This window comes from Osmia lignaria, chromosome 8, assembly GCF_051020975.1.
Source record: "Osmia lignaria lignaria isolate PbOS001 chromosome 8, iyOsmLign1, whole genome shotgun sequence".
Lineage (NCBI taxonomy): Eukaryota > Metazoa > Arthropoda > Insecta > Hymenoptera > Megachilidae > Osmia > Osmia lignaria.
This window is the reverse complement of record NC_135039.1, coordinates 1,949,520-1,968,852: the sequence shown is the minus strand read 5'-3', so window position 1 is coordinate 1,968,852 and position 19,333 is coordinate 1,949,520.

The window sequence follows — 19,333 nt, the reverse complement described above, 5'->3', positions numbered from 1 at the left end:
ATAGCTCGCTTCGTTTCCGAGATATTTGCAGATTTATCTCGAGGGAAGGGGCCTGACGGACATATTTCGAGATATTTCTTCTTCTTGTTGTTCCTCTTCTGCACAGCTAAGCTGGAAGCGGCATTTGCGGCTCGCACTAGTGCAGAGTTATCTCAAAGAAAGGGGCCACGGTGTTTCTTTATCTCCATTATGTTGGTGCAGCTTCGGATCTTTTAAATATCTCGATATATCTCGAAAACTACGCTTCTGATCAAAAAATATCATAGAACATAAATCGTAGGAAACATAATTCTCTACAAAAAAGGTCTCTTAACATTTTGCCTTAGCTCGTTTCGTTTCCGAGATATTTGCAGATATATCTCAAGGGAAGGGGCCTGACGGACATATTTCGAGATATTTCCTCTTCTTGTTGTTCTTCTTCTGCACAGCTAAGCTGGAAGTGGCATTTGCGGCTCGCACTAGTGCAGAATTATCTCAAAGAAAGGGGCCACGGTGTTTCTGTATCTCTATTATGTTGGTGCGGCTTTGGAACTTTTAAATATCTCGATATATCTCGAAAACTACGCTTCTGACCAAAAAATATCATAGAACATAAATTGTACGAAACATAATTCTCTACAAAAAAGGTCTCTTAACATTTTGCCATAGCTCGCTTCCTTTCCGAGATATTTGCAGATATATCTCAAGGGAAGGGGCCTGACGGACATATTTCGAGATATTTCTTCTTCTTGTTGTTCTTCTTCTGCACAGCTAAGCTGGAAGTGGCATTTACAGCGCGCAATAGTGCAGAGTTATCTCAAAGAAAGGGGCCACGGTGTTTCTGTATCTCTATTATGTTGGTGCGGCTTCGGAACTTTTAAATATCTTGATATATCTCGAGAACTACGCATCTGATCAGAAAATATCATAGAACATAAAAAGTAGGAAGCTTAATTCTCTACAAAAGGGGTCTCTTATGATTTTGCCATAGCTCGCTTCGTTTCCGAGATATTTGCAGATTTATCTCAAGGGAAGGGGCCTAACGGACATATTTCGAGATATTTCTTCTTCTTGTTGTTCTTCTTCTGCACAGCTAAACTGGAAGTGGCATTTCCAGCTCGCAGTAGTGCAGAGTTATCTCAAAGAGAGGGGCCACGGTGTTTCTGTATCTCTATTATGTTGGTGCGGCTTCGGAACTTTTAAATATCTCGATATATCTCGAAAACTACGCTTCTGATCAAAAAATATCATAGAACATAAATTGTAGGAAACATAATTCTCTACAAAAAAGGTCTCTTAACATTTTGCCATAGCTCGCTTTGTTTCCGAGATATTTGCAGATATATCTCAAGGGAAGGGGCCTGACGGACATATTTCGAGATATTTCTTCTTCTTGTTGTTCTTCTTCTGCACAGCTAAGCTGGAAGTGGCATTTGCGGCTCGCACTAGTGCAGAGTTATCTCAAAGAAAGGGGCCACGGTGTTTCTGTATCTCTATTATGTTGGTGCGGCTTTGGAACTTTTAAATATCTCGATATATCTCGAAAACTACGCTTCTGACCAAAAAATATCATAGAACATAAATTGTACGAAACATAATTCTCTACAAAAAAGGTCTCTTAACATTTTGCCATAGCTCGCTTCGTTTCCGAGATATTTGCAGATATATCTCAAGGGAAGGGGCCTGACGGACATATTTCGAGATATTTCTTCTTCTTGTTGTTCTTCTTCTGCACAGCTAAGCTGGAAGTGGCATTTACAGCGCGCAATAGTGCAGAGTTATCTCAAAGAAAGGGGCCACGGTGTTTCTGTATCTCTATTATGTTGGTGCGGCTTCGGAACTTTTAAATATCTTGATATATCTCGAGAACTACGCATCTGATCAAAAAATATCATAGAACATAAAAAATAGGAAGCTTAATTCTCTACAAAAGAGGTCTCTTATCATTTTGCCATAGCTCGCTTCGTTTCCGAGATATTTGCAGATTTATCTCAAGGGAAGGGGCCTAACGGACATATTTCGAGATATTTCTTCTTCTTGTTGTTCTTCTTCTGCACAGCTAAACTGGAAGTGGCATTTCCAGCTCGCAGTAGTGCAGAGTTATCTCAAAGAGAGGGGCCACGGTGTTTCTGTATCTCTATTATGTTGGTGCGGCTTCGGAACTTTTAAATATCTCGATATATCTCGAAAACTACGCTTCTGATCAAAAAATATCATAGAACATAAATTGTAGGAAACATAATTCTCTACAAAAAAGGTCTCTTAACATTTTGCCATAGCTCGCTTCGTTTCCGAGATATTTGCAGATATATCTCAAGGGAAGGGGCCTGACGGACATATTTCGAGATATTTCTTCTTCTTGTTGTTCTTCTTCTGCACAGCTAAGCTGGAAGTGGCATTTGCGTCTCGCACTAGTGCAGAGTTATCTCAAAGAAAGGGGCCACGGTGTTTCTGTATCTCTATTATGTTGGTGCGGCTTTGGAACTTTTAAATATCTCGATATATCTCGAAAACTACGCTTCTGACCAAAAAATATCATAGAACATAAATTGTACGAAACATAATTCTCTACAAAAAAGGTCTCTTAACATTTTGCCATAGCTCGCTTCGTTTCCGAGATATTTGCAGATATATCTCAAGGGAAGGGGCCTGACGGACATATTTCGAGATATTTCTTCTTCTTGTTGTTCTTCTTCTGCACAGCTAAGCTGGAAGTGGCATTTACAGCTCGCAATAGTGCAGAGTTATCTCAAAGAAAGGGGCCACGGTGTTTCTGTATCTCTATTATGTTGGTGCGGCTTCGGAACTTTTAAATATCTTGATATATCTCGAGAACTACGCATCTGATCAAAAAATATCATAGAACATAAAAAGTAGGAAACTTAATTCTCTACAAAAAAGGTCTCTTAACATTTTGCCATAGCTCGCTTCGTTTCCGAGATATTTGCAGATTTATCTCGAGGGAAGGGGCCTGACGGACATATTTCGAGATATTTCTTCTTCTTGTTGTTCCTCTTCTGCACAGCTAAGCTGGAAGCGGCATTTGCGGCTCGCACTAGTGCAGAGTTATCTCAAAGAAAGGGGCCACGGTGTTTCTTTATCTCTATTATGTTGGTGCAGCTTCGGATCTTTTAAATATCTCGATATATCTCGAAAACTACGCTTCTGATCAAAAAATATCATAGAACATAAATCGTAGGAAACATAATTCTCTACAAAAAAGGTCTCTTAACATTTTGCCTTAGCTCGTTTCGTTTCCGAGATATTTGCAGATATATCTCAAGGGAAGGGGCCTGACGGACATATTTCGAGATATTTCTTCTTCTTGTTGTTCTTCTTCTGCACAGCTAAGCTGGAAGTGGCATTTGCGTCTCGCACTAGTGCAGAGTTATCTCAAAGAAAGGGGCCACGGTGTTTCTGTATCTCTATTATGTTGGTGCGGCTTTGGAACTTTTAAATATCTCGATATATCTCGAAAACTACGCTTCTGACCAAAAAATATCATAGAACATAAATTGTACGAAACATAATTCTCTACAAAAAAGGTCTCTTAACATTTTGCCATAGCTCGCTTCGTTTCCGAGATATTTGCAGATATATCTCAAGGGAAGGGGCCTGACGGACATATTTCGAGATATTTCTTCTTCTTGTTGTTCTTCTTCTGCACAGCTAAGCTGGAAGTGGCATTTACAGCTCGCAATAGTGCAGAGTTATCTCAAAGAAAGGGGCCACGGTGTTTCTGTATCTCTATTATGTTGGTGCGGCTTCGGAACTTTTAAATATCTTGATATATCTCGAGAACTACGCATCTGATCAAAAAATATCATAGAACATAAAAAGTAGGAAACTTAATTCTCTACAAAAAAGGTCTCTTAACATTTTGCCATAGCTCGCTTCGTTTCCGAGATATTTGCAGATTTATCTCGAGGGAAGGGGCCTGACGGACATATTTCGAGATATTTCTTCTTCTTGTTGTTCCTCTTCTGCACAGCTAAGCTGGAAGCGGCATTTGCGGCTCGCACTAGTGCAGAGTTATCTCAAAGAAAGGGGCCACGGTGTTTCTTTATCTCTATTATGTTGGTGCAGCTTCGGATCTTTTAAATATCTCGATATATCTCGAAAACTACGCTTCTGATCAAAAAATATCATAGAACATAAATCGTAGGAAACATAATTCTCTACAAAAAAGGTCTCTTAACATTTTGCCTTAGCTCGTTTCGTTTCCGAGATATTTGCAGATATATCTCAAGGGAAGGGGCCTGACGGACATATTTCGAGATATTTCCTCTTCTTGTTGTTATTCTTCTGCACAGCTAAACTGGAAGTGGCATTTCCAGCTCGCAATAGCGCAGAGTTATCTCAAAGAAAGGGGCCACGGTGTTGCTGTATCTCTATTATGTTGGTGCGGCTTCGGAACTTTTAAATATCTTGATATATCTCGAGAACTACGCTTCTGATCAAAAAATATCATAGAACATAAATTGTAGGAAACTGAATTCTCTACAAAAAAGGTCTCTTAACATTTTGCCATAGCTCTCTTCGTTTCCGAGATATTTGCAGATTTATCTCAAGGGAAGGGGCCTGACGGACATATTTCGAGATATTTCTTCTTCTTGTTGTTCTTCTGCACAGCTAAGCTGGAAGTGGCATTTGCAGCTCGCAATAGTGCATAGTTATCTGAAAGAAAGGGGCCACGGTGTTTCTGTATCTCTATTATGTTGGTGCGGCTTCGGAACTTTTAAATATCTTGATATATCTCGAGAACTACGCATCTAATCAAAAAATATCATAGAACATAAAAAGTAGGAAACTTAATTCTCTACAAAAAAGGTCTCTTAACATTTTGCCATAGCTCTCTTCGTTTCCGAGATATTTGCAGATTTATCTCAAGGGAAGGGGCCTGACGGACATATTTCGAGATATTTCTTCTTCTTGTTGTTCTTCTTCTGCACAGGTAAGCTGGAAGTGGCATTTGCAGCTCGCAATAGTGCAGAGTTATCTCAACGAAAGGGGCCACGGTATTTCTGTATCTCTATTATGTTGGTGCGGCTTCGGAACTTTTAAATATCTTGATATATCTCGAGAACTACGCATCCGATCAAAAAATATCATAGAACAGAAAAAGTAGGAAACTTAATTCTCTACAAAAAAGGTCTCTTAACATTTTGTCATAGCTCGCTTCGTTTCCGAGATATTTGCAGATATATCTCAAGGGAAGGGGCCTGACGGACATATTTCGAGATATTTCTTCTTCTTGTTGTTCTTCTTCTGCACAGCTAAGCTGGAAGTGGCATTTACAGCGCGCAATAGTGCAGAGTTATCTCAAAGAAAGGGGCCACGGTGTTTCTGTATCTCTATTATGTTGGTGCGGCTTCGGAACTTTTAAATATCTTGATATATCTCGAGAACTACGCATCTGATCAAAAAATATCATAGAACATAAAAAGTAGGAAGCTTAATTCTCTACAAAAGGGGTCTCTTATGATTTTGCCATAGCTCGCTTCGTTTCCGAGATATTTGCAGATTTATCTCAAGGGAAGGGGCCTAACGGACATATTTCGAGATATTTCTTCTTCTTGTTGTTCTTCTTCTGCACAGCTAAACTGGAAGTGGCATTTCCAGCTCGCAGTAGTGCAGAGTTATCTCAAAGAGAGGGGCCACGGTGTTTCTGTATCTCTATTATGTTGGTGCGGCTTCGGAACTTTTAAATATCTCGATATATCTCGAAAACTCCGCTTCTGATCAAAAAATATCATAGAACATAAATTGTAGGAAACATAATTCTCTACAAAAAAGGTCTCTTACCATTTTGCCATAGCTCGCTTCGTTTCCGAGATATTTGCAGATATATCTCAAGGGAAGGGGCCTGACGGACATATTTCGAGATATTTCTTCTTCTTGTTGTTCTTCTTCTGCACAGCTAAGCTGGAAGTGGCATTTGCGTCTCGCACTAGTGCAGAGTTATCTCAAAGAAAGGGGCCACGGTGTTTCTGTATCTCTATTATGTTGGTGCGGCTTTGGAACTTTTAAATATCTCGATATATCTCGAAAACTACGCTTCTGACCAAAAAATATCATAGAACATAAATTGTACGAAACATAATTCTCTACAAAAAAGGTCTCTTAACATTTTGCCATAGCTCGCTTCGTTTCCGAGATATTTGCAGATATATCTCAAGGGAAGGGGCCTGACGGACATATTTCGAGATATTTCTTCTTCTTGTTGTTCCTCTTCTGCACAGCTAAGCTGGAAGCGGCATTTGCGGCTCGCACTAGTGCAGAGTTATCTCAAAGAAAGGGGCCACGGTGTTTCTTTATCTCTATTATGTTGGTGCAGCTTCGGATCTTTTAAATATCTCGATATATCTCGAAAACTACGCTTCTGATCAAAAAATATCATAGAACATAAATCGTAGGAAACATAATTCTCTACAAAAAAGGTCTCTTAACATTTTGCCATAGCTCTCTTCGTTTCCGAGATATTTGCAGATTTATCTCAAGGGAAGGGGCCTGACGGACATATTTCGAGATATTTCTTCTTCTTGTTGTTCTTCTGCACAGCTAAGCTGGAAGTGGCATTTGCAGCTCGCAATAGTGCATAGTTATCTGAAAGAAAGGGGCCACGGTGTTTCTGTATCTCTATTATGTTGGTGCGGCTTCGGAACTTTTAAATATCTTGATATATCTCGAGAACTACGCATCTAATCAAAAAATATCATAGAACATAAAAAGTAGGAAACTTAATTCTCTACAAAAAAGGTCTCTTAACATTTTGCCATAGCTCTCTTCGTTTCCGAGATATTTGCAGATTTATCTCAAGGGAAGGGGCCTGACGGACATATTTCGAGATATTTCTTCTTCTTGTTGTTCTTCTTCTGCACAGGTAAGCTGGAAGTGGCATTTGCAGCTCGCAATAGTGCAGAGTTATCTCAACGAAAGGGGCCACGGTATTTCTGTATCTCTATTATGTTGGTGCGGCTTCGGAACTTTTAAATATCTTGATATATCTCGAGAACTACGCATCCGATCAAAAAATATCATAGAACAGAAAAAGTAGGAAACTTAATTCTCTACAAAAAAGGTCTCTTAACATTTTGTCATAGCTCGCTTCGTTTCCGAGATATTTGCAGATATATCTCAAGGGAAGGGGCCTGACGGACATATTTCGAGATATTTCTTCTTCTTGTTGTTCTTCTTCTGCACAGCTAAGCTGGAAGTGGCATTTACAGCGCGCAATAGTGCAGAGTTATCTCAAAGAAAGGGGCCACGGTGTTTCTGTATCTCTATTATGTTGGTGCGGCTTCGGAACTTTTAAATATCTTGATATATCTCGAGAACTACGCATCTGATCAAAAAATATCATAGAACATAAAAAGTAGGAAGCTTAATTCTCTACAAAAGGGGTCTCTTATGATTTTGCCATAGCTCGCTTCGTTTCCGAGATATTTGCAGATTTATCTCAAGGGAAGGGGCCTAACGGACATATTTCGAGATATTTCTTCTTCTTGTTGTTCTTCTTCTGCACAGCTAAACTGGAAGTGGCATTTCCAGCTCGCAGTAGTGCAGAGTTATCTCAAAGAGAGGGGCCACGGTGTTTCTGTATCTCTATTATGTTGGTGCGGCTTCGGAACTTTTAAATATCTCGATATATCTCGAAAACTCCGCTTCTGATCAAAAAATATCATAGAACATAAATTGTAGGAAACATAATTCTCTACAAAAAAGGTCTCTTAACATTTTGCCATAGCTCGCTTCGTTTCCGAGATATTTGCAGATTCAGCTCAAAGGAACTGGCCTGACGGACATATTTCGAGATATTTCTTCTTCTTGTTGTTCTTCCTCTGCACAGCTAAGCTGGAAGTGGCATTTGCGGCTCGCACTAGTGCAGAGTTATCTCAAAGAAAGGGGCCACGGTGTTTCTGTATCTCTATTATGTTGGTGCGGCTTTGGAACTTTTAAATATCTCGATATATCTCGAAAACTACGCTTCTGACCAAAAAATATCATAGAACATAAATTGTACGAAACATAATTCTCTACAAAAAAGGTCTCTTAACATTTTGCCATAGCTCGCTTCGTTTCCGAGATATTTGCAGATATATCTCAAGGGAAGGGGCCTGACGGACATATTTCGAGATATGTCTTCTTCTTGTTGTTCTTCTTCTGCACAGCTAAGCTGGAAGTGGCATTTACAGCTCGCAATAGTGCAGAGTTATCTCAAAGAAAGGGGCCACGGTGTTTCTGTATCTCTATTATGTTGGTGCGGCTTCGGAACTTTTAAATATCTCGATATATCTCGAAAACTACGCTTCTGACCAAAAAATATCATAGAACATAAATTGTACGAAACATAATTCTCTACAAAAAAGGTCTCTTAACATTTTGCCATAGCTCGCTTCGTTTCCGAGATATTTGCAGATATATCTCAAGGGAAGGGGCCTGACGGACATATTTCGAGATATGTCTTCTTCTTGTTGTTCTTCTTCTGCACAGCTAAGCTGGAAGTGGCATTTACAGCTCGCAATAGTGCAGAGTTATCTCAAAGAAAGGGGCCACGGTGTTTCTGTATCTCTATTATGTTGGTGCGGCTTCGGAACTTTTAAATATCTTGATATATCTCGAGAACTACGAATCAGATCAAAAAATATCATAGAACATAAAAAGTAGGAAACTTAGTTCTCTACAAAAAAGGTCTCTTAACATTTTGCCATAGCTCTCTTCGTTTCCGAGATATTTGCAGATTTATCTCAAGGGAAGGGGCCTGACGGACATATTTCGAGATATTTCTTCTTCTTGATGTTCTTCTTCTGCACAGCTAAGCTGGAAGTGGCATTTGCAGCTCGCAGTAGTGCAGAGTTATCTCAAAGAAAGGGGCCACGGTGTTTCTGTATCTCTATTATGTTGGTGCGGCTTCGGAACTTTTAAATATCTTGATATATCTCGAGAACTACGCATCAGATCAAAAAATATCATAGAACATAAAAAGTAGGAAACTTAATTCTCTACGAAAAAGGTCTCTTAACATTTTGCCATAGCTCTCTTCGTTTCCGAGATATTTGCAGATTTATCTCAAGGGAAGGGGCCTGACGGACATATTTCGAGATATTTCTTCTTCTTGATGTTCTTCTTCTGCACAGCTAAGCTGGAAGTGGCATTTGCAGCTCGCAATAGTGCAGAGTTATCTCAAAGAAAGGGGCCACGGTGTTTCTGTATCTCTATTATGTTGGTGCGGCTTCGGAACTTTTAAATATCTTGATATATCTCCAGAACTACGCATCAGATCAAAAAATATCATAGAACATAAAAAGTAGGAAACTTAATTCTCTACAAAAAAGGTCTCTTAACATTTTGCCATAGCTCTCTTCGTTTCCGAGATATTTGCAGATTTATCTCAAGGGAAGGGGCCTGACGGACATATTTCGAGATATTTCTTCTTCTTGATGTTCTTCTTCTGCACAGCTAAGCTGGAAGTGGCATTTGCAGCTCGCAATAGTGCAGAGTTATCTCAAAGAAAGGGGCCACGGTGTTTCTGTATCTCTATTATGTTGGTGCGGCTTCGGAACTTTTAAATATCTTGATATATCTCGAGAACTACGCATCAGATCAAAAAATATCATAGAACATAAATTGTAGGAAACATAATTCTCTACAAAAAAGGTCTCTTAACATTTTGCCATAGCTCGCTTCGTTTCCGAGATATTTGCAGATATATCTCAAGGGAAGGGGCCTGACGGACATATTTCGATATATGTCTTCTTCTTGTTGTTCTTCTTCTGCACAGCTAAGCTGGAAGTGGCATTTACAGCTCGCAATAGTGCAGAGTTATCTCAAAGAAAGGGGCCACGGTGTTTCTGTATCTCTATTATGTTGGTGCGGCTTCGGAACTTTTAAATATCTTGATATATCTCGCGAACTACGCATCTGATCAAAAAATATCATAGAACATGAAAAGTAGGAAACTTAATTCTCTACAAAAAAGGTCTCTTAACATTTTGCCATAGCTCGCTTCGTTTCCGAGATATTTGCAGATTTATCTCAAGGGAAGGGGCCTAACGGACATATTTCGAGATATTTCTTCTTCTTGTTGTTCTTCTTCTGCACAGCTAAACTGGAAGTGGCATTTCCAGCTCGCAATAGTGCAGAGTTATCTCAAAGAGAGGGGCCACGGTGTTTCTGTATCTCTATTATGTTGGTGCGGCTTCGGAACTTTTAAATATCTTGATATATCTCGAGAGCTACGCGTCTGATCAAAAAATATCATAGAACATAAAAAGTAGGAAACATAATTCTCTACAAAAAAGGTCTCTTAAAATTTTGCCATAGCTCGCTTCGTTTCCGAGATATTTGCAGATTCAGCTCAAAGGAACTGGCCTGACGGACATATTTCGAGATATTTGTTCTTCTTGTTGTTCTTCTTCTGCACAGCTAAGCTGGAAGTGGCATTTGCGGCTCGCACTAGTGCAGAGTTATCTCAAACAAAGGGGCCACCGTGTTTCTGTATCTCTATTATGTTGGTGCGGCTTCGGAACTTTTAAATATCTTGATATATCTCGAGAACTACGCATCTGATCAAAAAATATCATAGAACATAAAAAGTAGGAAACTTAATTCTCTACAAAAAAGGTCTCTTAACATTTTGCCATAACTCGCTTCGTTTCCGAGATATTTGCAGATTTATCTCAAGGGAAGGGGCCTGACGGACATATTTCGAGATATTTCTTCTTCTTGTTGTTCTTCTTCTGCACAGCTAAGCTGGAAGTGGCATTTGCGGCTCGCACTAGTGCAGAGTTATCTCAAAGAAAGGGGCCACGGTGTTTCTGTATCTCTATTATGTTGGTGCGGCTTTGGAACTTTTAAATATCTCGATATATCTCGAAAACTACGCTTCTGACCAAAAAATATCATAGAACATAAATTGTACGAAACATAATTCTCTACAAAAAAGGTCTCTTAACATTTTGCCATAGCTCGCTTCGTTTCCGAGATATTTGCAGATATATCTCAAGGGAAGGGGCCTGACGGACATATTTCGAGATATTTCTTCTTCTTGTTGTTCTTCTTCTGCACAGCTAAGCTGGAAGTGGCATTTACAGCTCGCAATAGTGCAGAGTTATCTCAAAGAAAGGGGCCACGGTGTTTCTGTATCTCTATTATGTTGGTGCGGCTTCGGAACTTTTAAATATCTTGATATATCTCGAGAACTACGCATCTGATCAAAAAATATCATAGAACATAAAAAGCAGGAAACTTAATTCTCTACAAAAAAGGTCTCTTAACATTTTGCCATAGCTCGCTTCGTTTCCGAGATATTTGCAGATTCAGCTCAAAGGAACTGGCCTGACGGACATATTTCGAGATATTTCTTCTTCTTGTTGTTCTTCCTCTGCACAGCTAAGCTGGAAGTGGCATTTGCGGCTCGCACTAGTGCAGAGTTATCTCAAAGAAAGGGGCCACGGTGTTTCTGTATCTCTATTATGTTGGTGCGGCTTTGGAACTTTTAAATATCTCGATATATCTCGAAAACTACGCTTCTGACCAAAAAATATCATAGAACATAAATTGTACGAAGCATAATTCTCTACAAAAAAGGTCTCTTAACATTTTGCCATAGCTCGCTTCGTTTCCGAGATATTTGCAGATATATCTCAAGGGAAGGGGCCTGACGGACATATTTCGAGATATTTCTTCTTCTTGTTGTTCTTCTTCTGCACAGCTAAGCTGGAAGTGGCATTTACAGCTCGCAATAGTGCAGAGTTATCTCAAAGAAAGGGGCCACGGTGTTTCTGTATCTCTATTATGTTGGTGCGGCTTCGGAACTTTTAAATATCTTGATATATCTCGAGAACTACGCATCTGATCAAAAAATATCATAGAACATAAAAAGTAGGAAACTTAATTCTCTACAAAAAAGGTCTCTTAACATTTTGCCATAGCTCGCTTCGTTTCCGAGATATTTGCAGATTCAGCTCAAAGGAACTGGCCTGACGGACATATTTCGAGATATTTCTTCTTCTTGTTGTTCTTCCTCTGCACAGCTAAGCTGGAAGTGGCATTTGCGGCTCGCACTAGTGCAGAGTTATCTCAAAGAAAGGGGCCACGGTGTTTCTGTATCTCTATTATGTTGGTGCGGCTTTGGAACTTTTAAATATCTCGATATATCTCGAAAACTACGCTTCTGACCAAAAAATATCATAGAACATAAATTGTACGAAACATAATTCTCTACAAAAAAGGTCTCTTAACATTTTGCCATAGCTCGCTTCGTTTCCGAGATATTTGCAGATATATCTCAAGGGAAGGGGCCTGACGGACATATTTCGAGATATGTCTTCTTCTTGTTGTTCTTCTTCTGCACAGCTAAGCTGGAAGTGGCATTTACAGCTCGCAATAGTGCAGAGTTATCTCAAAGAAAGGGGCCACGGTGTTTCTGTATCTCTATTATGTTGGTGCGGCTTCGGAACTTTTAAATATCTTGATATATCTCGAGAACTACGCATCAGATCAAAAAATATCATAGAACATAAAAAGTAGGAAACTTAGTTCTCTACAAAAAAGGTCTCTGAACATTTTGCCATAGCTCTCTTCGTTTCCGAGATATTTGCAGATTTATCTCAAGGGAAGGGGCCTGACGGACATATTTCGAGATATTTCTTCTTCTTGATGTTCTTCTTCTGCACAGCTAAGCTGGAAGTGGCATTTGCAGCTCGCAATAGTGCAGAGTTATCTCAAAGAAAGGGGCCACGGTGTTTCTGTATCTCTATTATGTTGGTGCGGCTTCGGAACTTTTAAATATCTTGATATATCTCGAGAACTACGCATCAGATCAAAAAATATCATAGAACATAAAAAGTAGGAAACTTAATTCTCTACGAAAAAGGTCTCTTAACATTTTGCCATAGCTCTCTTCGTTTCCGAGATATTTGCAGATTTATCTCAAGGGAAGGGGCCTGACGGACATATTTCGAGATATTTCTTCTTCTTGATGTTCTTCTTCTGCACAGCTAAGCTGGAAGTGGCATTTGCAGCTCGCAATAGTGCAGAGTTATCTCAAAGAAAGGGGCCACGGTGTTTCTGTATCTCTATTATGTTGGTGCGGCTTCGGAACTTTTAAATATCTTGATATATCTCGAGAACTACGCATCAGATCAAAAAATATCATAGAACATAAAAAGTAGGAAACTTAATTCTCTACAAAAAAGGTCTCTTAACATTTTGCCATAGCTCTCTTCGTTTCCGAGATATTTGCAGATTTATCTCAAGGGAAGGGGCCTGACGGACATATTTCGAGATATTTCTTCTTCTTGATGTTCTTCTTCTGCACAGCTAAGCTGGAAGTGGCATTTGCAGTTCGCAATAGTGCAGAGTTATCTCAAAGAAAGGGGCCACGGTGTTTCTGTATCTCTATTATGTTGGTGCGGCTTCGGAACTTTTAAATATCTTGATATATCTCGAGAACTACGCATCAGATCAAAAAATATCATAGAACATAAATTGTAGGAAACATAATTCTCTACAAAAAAGGTCTCTTAACATTTTGCCATAGCTCGCTTCGTTTCCGAGATATTTGCAGATATATCTCAAGGGAAGGGGCCTGACGGACATATTTCGAGATATGTCTTCTTCTTGTTGTTCTTCTTCTGCACAGCTAAGCTGGAAGTGGCATTTACAGCTCGCAATAGTGCAGAGTTATCTCAAAGAAAGGGGCCACGGTGTTTCTGTATCTCTATTATGTTGGTGCGGCTTCGGAACTTTTAAATATCTTGATATATCTCGCGAACTACGCATCTGATCAAAAAATATCATAGAACATGAAAAGTAGGAAACTTAATTCTCTACAAAAAAGGTCTCTTAACATTTTGCCATAGCTCGCTTCGTTTCCGAGATATTTGCAGATTTATCTCAAGGGAAGGGGCCTAACGGACATATTTCGAGATATTTCTTCTTCTTGTTGTTCTTCTTCTGCACAGCTAAACTGGGAGTGGCATTTCCAGCTCGCAATAGTGCAGAGTTATCTCAAAGAGAGGGGCCACGGTGTTTCTGTATCTCTATTATGTTGGTGCGGCTTCGGAACTTTTAAATATCTTGATATATCTCGAGAGCTACGCGTCTGATCAAAAAATATCATAGAACATAAAAAGTAGGAAACATAATTCTCTACAAAAAAGGTCTCTTAAAATTTTGCCATAGCTCGCTTCGTTTCCGAGATATTTGCAGATTCAGCTCAAAGGAACTGGCCTGACGGACATATTTCGAGATATTTGTTCTTCTTGTTGTTCTTCTTCTGCACAGCTAAGCTGGAAGTGGCATTTGCGGCTCGCACTAGTGCAGAGTTATCTCAAACAAAGGGGCCACGGTGTTTCTGTATCTCTATTATGTTGGTGCGGCTTCGGAACTTTTAAATATCTTGATATATCTCGAGAACTACGCATCTGATCAAAAAATATCATAGAACATAAAAAGTAGGAAACTTAATTCTCTACAAAAAAGGTCTCTTAACATTTTGCCATAGCTCGCTTCGTTTCCGAGATATTTGCAGATTTATCTCAAGGGAAGGGGCCTGACGGACATATTTCGAGATATTTCTTCTTCTTGTTGTTCTTCTTCTGCACAGCTAAGCTGGAAGTGGCATTTGCGGCTCGCACTAGTGCAGAGTTATCTCAAAGAAAGGGGCCACAGTGTTTCTGTATCTCTATTATGTTGGTGCGGCTTTGGAACTTTTAAATATCTCGATATATCTCGAAAACTACGCTTCTGACCAAAAAATATCATAGAACATAAATTGTACGAAACATAATTCTCTACAAAAAAGGTCTCTTAACATTTTGCCATAGCTCGCTTCGTTTCCGAGATATTTGCAGATATATCTCAAGGGAAGGGGCCTGACGGACATATTTCGAGATATTTCTTCTTCTTGTTGTTCTTCTTCTGCACAGCTAAGCTGGAAGTGGCATTTACAGCGCGCAATAGTGCAGAGTTATCTCAAAGAAAGGGGCCACGGTGTTTCTGTATCTCTATTATGTTGGTGCGGATTCGGAACTTTTAAATATCTTGATATATCTCGAGAACTACGCATCTGATCAAAAAATATCATAGAACATAAAAAGTAGGAAGCTTAATTCTCTACAAAAGAGGTCTCTTATCATTTTGCCATAGCTCGCTTCGTTTCCGAGATATTTGCAGATTTATCTCAAGGGAAGGGGCCTAACGGACATATTTCGAGATATTTCTTCTTCTTGTTGTTCTTCTTCTGCACAGCTAAACTGGAAGTGGCATTTCCAGCTCGCAGTAGTGCAGAGTTATCTCAAAGAGAGGGGCCACGGTGTTTCTGTATCTCTATTATGTTGGTGCGGCTTCGGAACTTTTAAATATCTCGATATATCTCGAAAACGACGCTTCTGATCAAAAAATATCATAGAACATAAATTGTAGGAAACATAATTCTCTACAAAAAAGGTCTCTTAACATTTTGCGATAGCTCGCTTCGTTTCCGAGATATTTGCAGATATATCTCAAGGGAAGGGGCCTGACGGACATATTTCGAGATATTTCTTCTTCTTGTTGTTCTTCTTCTGCACAGCTAAGCTGGAAGTGGCATTTGCGGCTCGCACTAGTGCAGAGTTATCTCAAAGAAAGGGGCCACGGTGTTTCTGTATCTCTATTATGTTGGTGCGGCTTTGGAACTTTTAAATATCTCGATATATCTCGAAAACTACGCTTCTGACCAAAAAATATCATAGAACATAAATTGTACGAAACATAATTCTCTACAAAAAAGGTCTCTTAACATTTTGCCATAGCTCGCTTCGTTTCCGAGATATTTGCAGATATATCTCAAGGGAAGGGGCCTGACGGACATATTTCGAGATATTTCTTCTTCTTGTTGTTCTTCTTCTGCACAGCTAAGCTGGAAGTGGCATTTACAGCTCGCAATAGTGCAGAGTTATCTCAAAGAAAGGGGCCACGGTGTTTCTGTATCTCTATTATGTTGGTGCGGCTTCGGAACTTTTAAATATCTTGATATATCTCGAGAACTACGCATCTGATCAAAAAATATCATAGAACATAAAAAGCAGGAAACTTAATTCTCTACAAAAAAGGTCTCTTAACATTTTGCCATAGCTCGCTTCGTTTCCGAGATATTTGCAGATTCAGCTCAAAGGAACTGGCCTGACGGACATATTTCGAGATATTTCTTCTTCTTGTTGTTCTTCCTCTGCACAGCTAAGCTGGAAGTGGCATTTGCGGCTCGCACTAGTGCAGAGTTATCTCAAAGAAAGGGGCCACGGTGTTTCTGTATCTCTATTATGTTGGTGCGGCTTTGGAACTTTTAAATATCTCGATATATCTCGAAAACTACGCTTCTGACCAAAAAATATCATAGAACATAAATTGTACGAAGCATAATTCTCTACAAAAAAGGTCTCTTAACATTTTGCCATAGCTCGCTTCGTTTCCGAGATATTTGCAGATATATCTCAAGGGAAGGGGCCTGACGGACATATTTCGAGATATTTCTTCTTCTTGTTGTTCTTCTTCTGCACAGCTAAGCTGGAAGTGGCATTTACAGCTCGCAATAGTGCAGAGTTATCTCAAAGAAAGGGGCCACGGTGTTTCTGTATCTCTATTATGTTGGTGCGGCTTCGGAACTTTTAAATATCTTGATATATCTCGAGAACTACGCATCTGATCAAAAAATATCATAGAACATAAAAAGTAGGAAACTTAATTCTCTACAAAAAAGGTCTCTTAACATTTTGCCATAGCTCGCTTCGTTTCCGAGATATTTGCAGATTCAGCTCAAAGGAACTGGCCTGACGGACATATTTCGAGATATTTCTTCTTCTTGTTTTTCTTCCTCTGCACAGCTAAGCTGGAAGTGGCATTTGCGGCTCGCACTAGTGCAGAGTTATCTCAAAGAAAGGGGCCACGGTGTTTCTGTATCTCTATTATGTTGGTGCGGCTTTGGAACTTTTAAATATCTCGATATATCTCGAAAACTACGCTTCTGACCAAAAAATATCATAGAACATAAATTGTACGAAACATAATTCTCTACAAAAAAGGTCTCTTAACATTTTGCCATAGCTCGCTGCGTTTCCGAGATATTTGCAGATTTATCTCAAGGGAAGGGGCCTAACGGACATATTTCGAGATATTTCTTCTTCTTGTTGTTCTTCTTCTGCACAGCTAAACTGGAAGTGGCATTTCCAGCTCGCAATAGTGCAGAGTTATCTCAAAGAAAGAGGCCACGGTGTTTCTGTACCTCTATTATGTTGGTGCAACTTCGGAACTTTTAAATATCTTGATATATCTCGAGAACTACGCATCTGATCAAAAAATATCATACTACATAAAAAGTAGGAAACTTAATTCTCTACAAGAAAGGTCTCGAAACATTTTGCCATAGCTCGCTTCGTTTCCGAGATATTTGCAGATTTATCTCAAGGGAAGGGGCCTGACGGACATATTTCGAGATATTTCTTCTTCTTGTTGTTCTTCTTCTGCACAGCTAAGCTGGAAGTGGCATTTGCAGCTCGCAATAGTGCAGAGTTATCTCAAAGAAAGGGGCCACGGTGTTTCTGTATCTCTATTATGTTGGTGCGGCTTCGGAACTTTTAAATATCTCGATATATCTCGAAAACTACGCTTCTGATCAAAAAATATCATAGAACATAAAAAGTAGGAAACTTAATTCTCTACAAAAAAGGTCGCTTAACATTTTGCCATAGCTCGCTTCGTTTCCGAGATATTTGCAGATTTATCTCAAGGGAAGGGGCCTAACGGACATATTTCGAGATATTTCTTCTTCTTGTTGTTCTTCTTCTGCACAGCTAAACTGGAAGTGGCATTTCCAGCTCGCAATAGTGCAGAGTTATCTCAAAGAAAGAGGCCACGGTGTTTCTGTACCTCTATTATGTTGGTGCAACTTCGGAACTTTTAAATATCTTGATATATCTCGAGAACTACGCATCTGATCAAAAAATATCATAGAACATAAAAAGTAGGAAACTTAATTCTCTACAAAAAAGGTCTCTTAACATTTTGCCATAGCTCGCTTCGTTTCCGAGATATTTGCAGATTTATCTCAAGGGAAGGGGCCTGACGGACATATTTCGAGATATTTCTTCTTCTTGTTGTTCTTCTTCTGCACAGCTAAGCTGGAAGTGGCATTTGCGGCTCTCACTAGTGCAGAGTTATCTCAAAGAAAGGGGCCACGGTGTTTCTGTATCTCTATTATGTTGGTGCGGCTTCGGAACTTTTAAATATCTCGATATATCTCGAAAACTACGCTTCTGATCAAAAAATATCATAGAACATAAATTGTAGGAAACATAATTCGCTACAAAAAAGGTCTCTCAACATTTTGCCATAGCTCGCTTCGTTTCCGAGATATTTGCAGATATATCTCAAGGGAAGGGGCCTGACGGACATATTTCGAGATATTTCTTCTTCTTGTTGTTCTTCTTCTGCACAGCTAAGCTGGAAGTGGCATTTACAGCTCGCAATAGTGCAGAGTTATCTCAAAGAAAGGGGCCACGGTGTTTCTGTATCTCTATTATGTTGGTGCGGCTTCGGAACTTTTAAATATCTTGATATATCTCGAGAACTACGCATCTGATCAAAAAATATCATAGAACCTGAAAAGTAGGAAACTTAATTCTCTACAAAAAAGGTCTCTTAACATTTTGCCATAGCTCGCTTCGTTTCCGAGATATTTGCAGATTTATCTGAAGGGAAGGGGCCTAACGGACATATTTCGAGATATTTCTTCTTCTTGTTGTTCTTCTTCTGCACAGCTAAACTGGAAGTGGCATTTCCAGCTCGCAATAGTGCAGAGTTATCTCAAAGAAAGGGGCCACGGTGTTTCTGTATCTCTATTATGTTGGTGCGGCTTCGGAACTTTTAAATATCTTGATATATCTCGAGAACTACGCATCTGATCAAAAAATATCATAGAACATAAAAAGTAGGAAACTTAATTCTCTACAAAAAAGGTCTCTTAACATTTTGCGATAGCTCGCTTCGTTTCCGAGATATTTGCAGATTTATCTCAAGGGAAGGGGCCTGACGGACATATTTCGAGATATTTCTTCTTCTTGTTGTTCTTCTTCTGCACAGCTGAGCTGGAAGTGGCATTTGCAGGTCGCAATAGTGCAGAGTTATCTCAAAGAAAGGGGCCACGGTGTTTCTGTATCTCTATTATGTTGGTGCGGCTTCGGAACTTTTAAATATCTCGATATATCTCGAAAACTACGCTTCTGATCAAAAAATATCATAGAACATAAAAAGTAGGAAACTTAATTCTCTACAAAAAAGGTCTCTTAACATTTTGCCATAGCTCGCTTCGTTTCCG